The following is a 9,164-nucleotide window of genomic DNA, read 5'->3' on the forward strand; positions in this document are numbered from 1 at the left end:
TTCAAGTTTCATGAATCATTGAACTTCTTTCCCAAAGCCAGTAATTTAGTTGTTTAAAACAATTCAGATAAAAGAGATTTACCATAGATCAGGATCCAATTTTGTGAGAGTCAGTTAAAGGAAATAATTATATTACTAGAGAAAAGTCTGAATAGATGGAGCTTAGAGACACTGTTACTTTTTTGGTAGGTAGGTTAATAGAAATCATCTTTGTCAAGGAATTGACAATCTCTTATTTCTTTTCTGTATCACCCTGAAGCTGGGAGAGCAGAAATACGAGCTATCTGGTGCCATCAGAGCTAGAACACAGATGCAGGGCCAGTTTCTGACAGCCATTAGTCCAAGGTGCCACTCCACATACAAATCTGGGCCTGGAGACTGTAGCAACTCTCCAAGTGGTGGTTATTGACAGTAAATTCATTTTTTAAAAGAGGAGTTCATGTTCAAAGTCAGAGGGACATGGATTCCAGATCTCAGCTGATGTTTACTATCCATGTCTCTTGGTCACGTCAGTTAGCTTTTCTAAATGTCATTTCTTCATTAGAACAGACGTAATAATGTTACCTACCACATAGGATTTGTGTAAAGATTAAAGGAGATAATGACTTCAATGTCCTCTGCACAGGGCCTGTTATGTAGAACCACTCAGTAAATAGTGGTTCTATTTTTGGTTTCTTCATAACGGATGACATTTCTGGACTTTTCCCCCAAGCTTCTGGAATGCTCAATAGTTGCTTATCCTGTAGCTGGAACCCGACATCTAAGGGATTTAGTAGATAAGTTATATGAATCATTTGAGGAACAATACAAATTGCCAAAGCAAATGTTACAAATAATAGTGCTCTAGACAAGGATTCTTAAAAAGGGGAATTGAGAAATGAGAAAGGCTCTGACTTTTATTTAATACTGATGTTCCAGACATTGTACTAGAGACACAATCAGTGTTAGATATCTTTGTGCCACTGCCAAGTGATAAAAAGACTTTTTAACAGCCAGGACATGGAAGCAACCTAGATGTCCACTGACAGATGAATGGATAAAATGTGGTACCATATGTGCAATGGAATATTAGTCAACCAGAAAAGGAAAGAAATTGGATCATTTGTAGTGATGTGGATGAATTAGATTCTGTCATACAGAGTGAAGTAAGTCAGAAAGAGACAAATATTGTCTATTAATGCATATATGTGGAATCTAGAAAAAATGCTACTGATGAACCTATTTGCAGGGCAGGAATAGATATGGAGACGTAGTGAACAGACTTGTGGACATGGGGAAGTGGGAGGAAGGAGAGGCTGGTATGAAGTGAGAGAGTAGCACCGACATGTATACAATACCATGTGCAAAATAAGTAGCTAGTGGGAAGCTGCAGTATATCACAGGGAGCTCAGTACTCTGCGACAACCTCTGGAGGTGGGAAGGGCCGGGTGGGAGGGAGGCGCAAGAGGGAGAGGATATATGTATACTTACAACTGATTCACATTGTTGTACAATAGAGTACAACACAACCTTGTAAAACAATTATACTCCATTAAAAAAATAGATTCTGATGCTCAGAAAAGATGCATTTCATATGGCTGGTAAAAGGAAAGACACTGATTTGGAACTGAGTGCATATGACCACTTCACAGGCCCACAAAGAGTCAGATGCGTCTGACCGACTAAACAACAACAACATATGACCACACAGCCTCTACTAAACTTTGGGTACCCAAGAGGTGGATTGGATTTGGGTTTAAACAGAAAAGGGAGAAGGGCAACCTTAAAAAGGAACTAAGTTTTGAATCCAAGATAAGTAAACTGTGTTCTGGAAACACTGCTTCTTAAATCCCCAACAGCCCCTGGGAGCATCTTTGGTGACCATGTCCCACGTGTGGAGAACTTTGGCTTGCTGAAGTCCTGGCATGTAAATTAACTAAAACATAGATACCACTTTGCCTTGCAACAATTAGCAGAAAGTAGCTCATCCTATGTTAGCAGTCAAGATTTATTCACTCAAAACATCATGTCGCCCAAGGACAACATTATTTCTCCATCTTTTAAAGATATTTTATTGCATGATTAACTATGTATTCAGCAGTAGTTCTAAGTATGAGCTTTTCTGAAAAAAAGGACAAATCAAAGGTTTTCACTTAAGAAAAAAATGACTGATTTTGAACCAAGACAGATATATTACTTTTTATGTTATATAACTCATTTCTTTAAACTTGGGATTGAGACTTGAGAGTTCTTTATTGGACCAAGGCCCTGAAATGTGACAAGTATTTACCATCCTTAAACATTTTAAAACATTTGACTTTTTTGTTTTAATTTGTATTTGGAGTATAGTTGATCTACAATGTTGTGTTACTTTCTGCTGTGCAGCAAAGTGTATCAATTATACATATACATATATCTTCTCTTTTTAAGACTCTTTTCCCATATAGGTCATTACAAAGTAGAGTTCCGTGCTATACAGTAGGTCCTCATTAGTTATCTATTTTGTACATAGTAGCAAACACTTTCAAAATGTCGATTTAAATAAAGAAGAAGGTAAGTCTGTGAAGATAATAGAATTTAGATCAACTTAGAAAAATGTTGCTCAGTGTCCTCGTTTTATAGATGAAAAAAGTGAGATCAAACAGTGAAAGGATTTTGCAGAATCATATTGTCAGGTAGTGACATATCTTGACTCCCAATTTAGAAACCCTTCTCCCTTCATCTGCCATAATACTAACTATACTGGTAGACTGTTAAGTTTTTGTATTATTAAAGAACATTTTAACAAATGATCACCATCAAAAGACAACCACAGTTCTGCTGACCACTGCCAAGGACAGACCCTCTAGTCATCTGTTGCAATCCAAGGAGGCCAGTCCACATGGCAGGCAATACCAAGTTTCCACTGAGTCAGGGATCTCCTTTGTGTTCTTCTGCACTGGCTTTTGGAACTCAAGTAAAGGCCCTTTCATTTCAGATGAAATTTGTCTTGATAGATTGGACCTAGGCTGGTCCTTGGAGAGAGATCAAGCCCTTTGGAGTGGGAGCACTGACTCCAAGACCCTAGACTACCAGAGAACTAACCATAGGGAGTATCAAATAGTGATAACTCACCAAAGGAAACCACTTGAATACAAGACCTGGCATCACGCAACCACCAGTAGCATCCTGTGCAGAATGCTTCATCTAAACAATAAACAAGACAAAAATACAAACCAAATCATCAGCAGACAGGATTACCACCTCACTCAGCCTTGTCCATCAGAGGAAAAACAAAGCAAACAAACAAAAACTCAGCACAAATCTCACCCTATATGAAGCCTACACAAACCACTGGACCAACCTTAGGAGGGCAGAAACCAAAAGGAAGAAAGAATTCAACCTTGAAGCCTGGGAAATGGAGACCTCAAACACAATAAGTTAAAAACAATAATGAAAAGACAGAGAAATACTACATAAATAAAGGATCAAACTAGAAACACAGAAGTCCAAATAAATGAAGAGGAAATAGGCAAACTCCCTGAAAAAGAATTCAGAATAATGATAGTAAAGATGATCAAAAACCTTGAAATTAAAATGGATAAAATGCAAGAATCAATTAACAAAGACCTAGAAGAATTAAAGAATAAACATACAGAGATAAGCAACACAATTACTGAAATTAAAAATACTCTAGAAGGAATCAATAGCAGAATATCTGAAGCAGAGCAATGAATCAGTGAACTGGAATATAAAATGGTGGAAATAACTTTGGAAGAGCAGAATAAAGTAAAAAGAACTGAGGATAGTCTCAGAGACCTCTGGGACAATATCAAATACATCAACATTTGAATTATAGGGGTCTCAGAAGAAGAAGAGAAAAAGAAAGGGTATGAGAAAATTTTTGAAGAGATTATAGTTGAAAATTTCCGCAACATGGAAAAGGAAATAGTCAATCAAGTCCAAGAGGCACAAAGAGTCCCATACAGGATAAACCCAAGGAGAAACATGCCAAGACACATACTAATCAAACTAAGAAAAACTAAACACAAAGAAATAATATTAAAAGCAGCAAAGGAAAAGCAACAACTAACATACAAGGGAAACCCCATACACTTAACAGTTGAGTTTTCAGCAGAAACTCTGCAGGCCAGAAGGGAGTGGCAGGATATATTTAAAGTGCTGAAAGGGAAAAATCTACAACCAAGATTACAGTACCCAGCAAGGATCTCATTCAAAATTGAAGGAGAAATAAAAAGCTTTTCAGACAAGCAAAAGTTAAAAGAATTCAGTACCACCAAACCAGCTTTACAACAAATGTTAAAGGGACTTATATAGTCAAGAAATACAAGAAAAGAAAAAAGATCTACAAAATCAACCCCAAACATTTAAGAAAATGGCAATAGGAATATATATATCAATAATTACTTTAAGTGTAAATGGATTAAATGCTCAGACAAAAGACACAGACTGGTTGAAAGGATACAAAAACAAGACCCATGTATATGCTGTCTACAAGAAACCCACTTCAGATCTCAAGACACATATAGACTGAAAGCGAGAGGATGGAAAAATAAATTCCATGCAAATAGGAAGCAAAAGAAAGCTGGAGTAGCAATCCTAATATCAGATAAAATAGACCTTAAAATAAAGATTACAAGACATAAGAAAGGACACTACATAATAATCAAGGGACTAATCAAAGAGAAAGACATAACAAATGCAAATATCTATGCACCCAACATAGGAGCATCTCAATACACAAAACAAACACTATAACAGATATAAAAGGGGGGATGGTCTAAGATGGCAGAGGAATAGGACAGGGAAACCACTTTCTCCCCCACAAATTCATCAAAAGAACATTTGAACACTGAGTAAATTCCACAAAACAACTTCTGAATGCCGGCAGAGGACATCAGACACCCAGAAAAGCAGCCCATTGTCTTTGAAAGGAGGTAGGAAAAAATATAAAAGATAAAAAGAGAGACAAAAGAGATAGGGACTGAGACCCATCCCCGGAAGGGAGTCTTAAAAAAGATAGAAGTTTCCAAACACCAGGAAACACTCTCACTGGCGAGTCTGTGGCGGGCCTTGGAACCTCAGAGGGCAACATAAACGGAAGAAAAAAAAATATATCAAAACCCACAGATTACCTGCCCAAAGGTAACTCCCAGCGGAGAAGCAGCACAGACGCCCACATCCGCCACTAGCAAGCGGGGGCTGGGCAGGGAGGAACCGTGGGCTGCATTGCTTAGAGTAAGTACTGGTCCTGAATGCCCCAAGGACAATCTGAGGGAACTAACTTGAGATAGCAAACCAGATTGTGGGATAGCTGTCCCATGAAAAGCCCTAACCTAAGACACCGCCAGGCTCACTCACAGAACAAAGGACTGAGCAAAGCTAGCTGGCTGAGGACCGGCCCATCCCCCGCCGGAGACAGACAGATGAGGGCAGCCAGAGCCAGAAGGGGCAATCACAGCCCCAGAGAGGCATCATCCACCAAAATACAAGCAGGCTTCGTTGCTAACCAAGACTTCTTGGGATTCTGGATGGTCGACATCCGCTGGGAGGGTTGCAGCCAGAGATTAGCTCCCCAGAAAAGACACACGGCACACCTGAGAAGGTGCGCCAGTTGTACACCCAGAAAACCAAGCGGCTGGGTTGGGGGAGGCGGTAAGTCACAGCGACTGCGCTCACCAAGCACCTGGTCACCTGAGCTACTCAGACCTGGGAAGAGCACAAAACTCAGGCCCAACCGAGTCTGCGCCTTTGTGAAGTACCCGAGTACCTGAATCTGAGCGGCTTAGACCTGGGAAGTGCATACAACCCACGGCCGGCTTCAGACAGTTCCCTGCAGAGCAACCTAGAGCCTAAGCAGTGTAGACAGGGAAAGCACACAAGCCATAAGCAGGGGCAAACCCAGTGTGGCTGAGACACTGCGAGCACACGCCAGTGTTATTTGTTTGCCGTGTTCCTCCCTCCCCACAGCACAACAGAACAAGTGAGCCTAAAAAAGTGTCCACCACCGCCCCCTTGTGTCAGGGCGGAAATTAGACACTGAAGAGACCAGCAAACAGAAAAAGCTAACACAAACAGAGGGAACCGCCTTGGAAGTGAGAATTGCAGTAGATTAAAACCCTGTAGTTACCACTGACTACATAGGAAGGGGCCTATAGATCTTGAGAAGCATAAGCCGGATCGAGGAACTATCTGAAAATGAACTAACCCCACACTGTCCACAACAACACCAGAGAAAGTCCTAGATATATTTTTACTATTATCATTCTTTAAATTTAAAAAAATTATTTTTAAGTCCTCTATTACTCCTTTAATTTTCATTTTTATAACCTAGTATTACTTTGCAAAAAAAAAAGACCCTATTTTATAAATCAAACTTAATATATATTTTTTAAATAATTTTTGTGACTTTTTTTTTCTTTAATATTGTATTTTTGAGAATCCAACCTCTACTCTAGATTTTTAATCTTTGCCTTTTGGTATTTGTTATCAATTTTGTACCTTTAAGAACCCAATCTTCAGTTCCCATTTTTACTTGGGAGCAAGATTACTGGCATGACTGCTCTCTCTCCCTTTGGACTCTCCTTTTTCTCCACTATCTCTTCTATCTCTTCCTTCCCCTTTCTCTTCTCTACCCAACTCTGTGAATCTCTGTGTGTTCTGGGCTGTGGAGAACACTTAGGAAACTGATTACTGGCTGGATCTGTCTCTCTCCTTTTGATTCTCCTCTTCATCCCCCTGGCCACCTCTCTCTCCTTCCTCCCTCTTCTCTTCTCTGTGTAACTCCGTGAACATCTCTGAGTGGTCCGGACTGTGGAGAGCACAAAAGGAAGTGATTACTTGCTAGCTTGCTCTCTCCTCTTTTGATTTCCCCTCTTCTCTTCCTGGTCACCTCTATCTCCCTCCTCCCTCTTCTCTTCTCCAGTAACTCTGTGAACCTCTCTGGGTGTCCCTCATTGTGGAGAAACTTTTCATCTTTAATCTAGATGTTTTATTATCAATGCTGTATAGATGGAGAAGTCTTGAGGCTACTGTAAGAATAAAGACTGAAAACCAGAGGTAGGAGGCTTAAGTCCAAATTGTGAGAACACCAGAGAACTCTTGACTCCAGGGAACATTAAACAATAGCATCTCATCAAATGCCTCCATACCTACACTGAAACCAAGCACCACGCAAGGGCCAACAAGTTCCAGAGCAAGACATACCACACAAATTCTCCAGCAACACAGGAACACAGCCCTGAGCTTCCATATACAGGCTGCCCAAAGACACACCAACACACTGACATCTCATAACTCATTACTGGAAGCTTCATTGCACTTCAGAGAGAAGAAGTCCAGCTCCACCCACCAGAGCACCGACACAAGCTTCCCTAACGAGGTAACTTTGAAAAGCCACCCATCCAACCCCACCCACAGTGAGGAAACTCCACAATAAAGAGAACTCCACAAACTGCCAGCATACGGAAAGACCTCCCCAAACACAGCAATATAAACAAGATGAAAAGGCAGAGAAATAACCAGCAGGTCAAGAAACAGGGTAAATGCCCACCAAACCAAACAAAAGAGGAAGAGATAGGGAATCTACCTGATAAAGAATTCCAAATAATGATAGAGAAAATGACCCAAAACCTTGAAAACAAAATGGAATCACAGATAAGTAGCCTGAAGACAAGGATTGAGAAGATGCAAGAAAGGTTTAACAAGGACCTGGAAGAAATAAAAAAGAGTCAATATATAATGAATAATGCAATAAATGAGATAAAAAACACTCTGGAGGGAACCAACAGTAGAATAAGGGAGGCAGAAGATAGGATAAGTGAGGTAGAAGATAGAATGATAGAAATAAATGAAACAGAGAGGAAAAAAGAAAAGCGAATCAAAAGAAATGAGGATAATCTCAGAGACCTCTGGGACAATGTTAAATGCTCCAACATTCGAATCATAGGAGTCCCAGAAGAAGAAGACAAAAAGAAAGACCATGAGAAAATACTTGAGGAGATAATAGTTGAAAACCTCCCTAAAATAGGGAAGGAAATAATCACCCAAGTCCAAGAACCCAGAGAGTCCCAAACAGGATAAACCCAAGGCAAAACACCCCAAGATACATATTAATCAAATTAACAAAGAACAAATATTAAAAGCAACAAGGGAAAAACAACAAATAACACACAAGGGGATTCCCATAAGGATAACAGTTGATCTTTCAATAGAAACTCTTCAGGCCAAGAGGGAATGGCAGGACATACTTAAAGTGATGAAAGAAAATAACCTACAGCCCAGATTACTGTACCCAGCAAGGATCTCATTCAAATATGAAGGAGACATCAAAAGCTTTACAGACAAGCAAAAGCTGAGAGAATTCAGCACCACCAAACCAGCTCTCCAACAAATGCTAAAGGATCTTCTCTAGGCAGGAAACACAGAAAGGATATATAAACTCGAACCCAAAACAATAAAGTAAATGGCAATGGGATCATACTTATCAATAATTACCTTAAATGTAAATGGGTTGAATGCCCCAACCAAAAGACAAAGACTGGCTGAATGGATACAAAAACAAGACCCCTATATATGTTGTCTACAAGAGACCCACCTTGAAACAAGGGACACATACAGACTGAAAGTGAAGGGCTGGAAAAGATATTCCACACAAATAGAGATGAAAAGAAAGCAGGAGTAGCAATACTCATATCAGATAAAATAGACTTTAAAACAGAGGCTGTGAAAAGAGACAAAGAAGGACACTACATAATGATCAAAGGATCAATCCAAGAAGAAGATATAACAATTATAAATATATACGCACCCAACATTGGAGCACTGCAATATGTAAGACAAATGCTAACAAGTATGAAAGGGGAAACTAACAATAACACAATAATACTGGGAGACTTTAATACCACACTCACACCTATGGATAGATCAACTAAACAGAAAATTAACCAGGAAATACAAACTTAAATGATACAATTAGACCAGTTAGACCTAATTGATATCTATAGGACATTTCACCCCAAAACAATGAATTTCACCTTTTTCTCAAGTGCACACAGAACTTTCTCCAGGATAGATCACATCCTGGGCCATAAATCTAGCCTTGGTAAATTCAAAAAAAATTGAACTCATTCCAAGCATCTTTTCTGACCACAATGCAGTAAGATTAGATCTCAATTACAGGAGAA

The sequence above is a fragment of the Bos grunniens genome, chromosome 10 (assembly GCF_055505025.1).
Source record: "Bos grunniens cultivar Pamir isolate PY7600 chromosome 10, Bosgru_T2T1.0, whole genome shotgun sequence".
Lineage (NCBI taxonomy): Eukaryota > Metazoa > Chordata > Mammalia > Artiodactyla > Bovidae > Bos > Bos grunniens.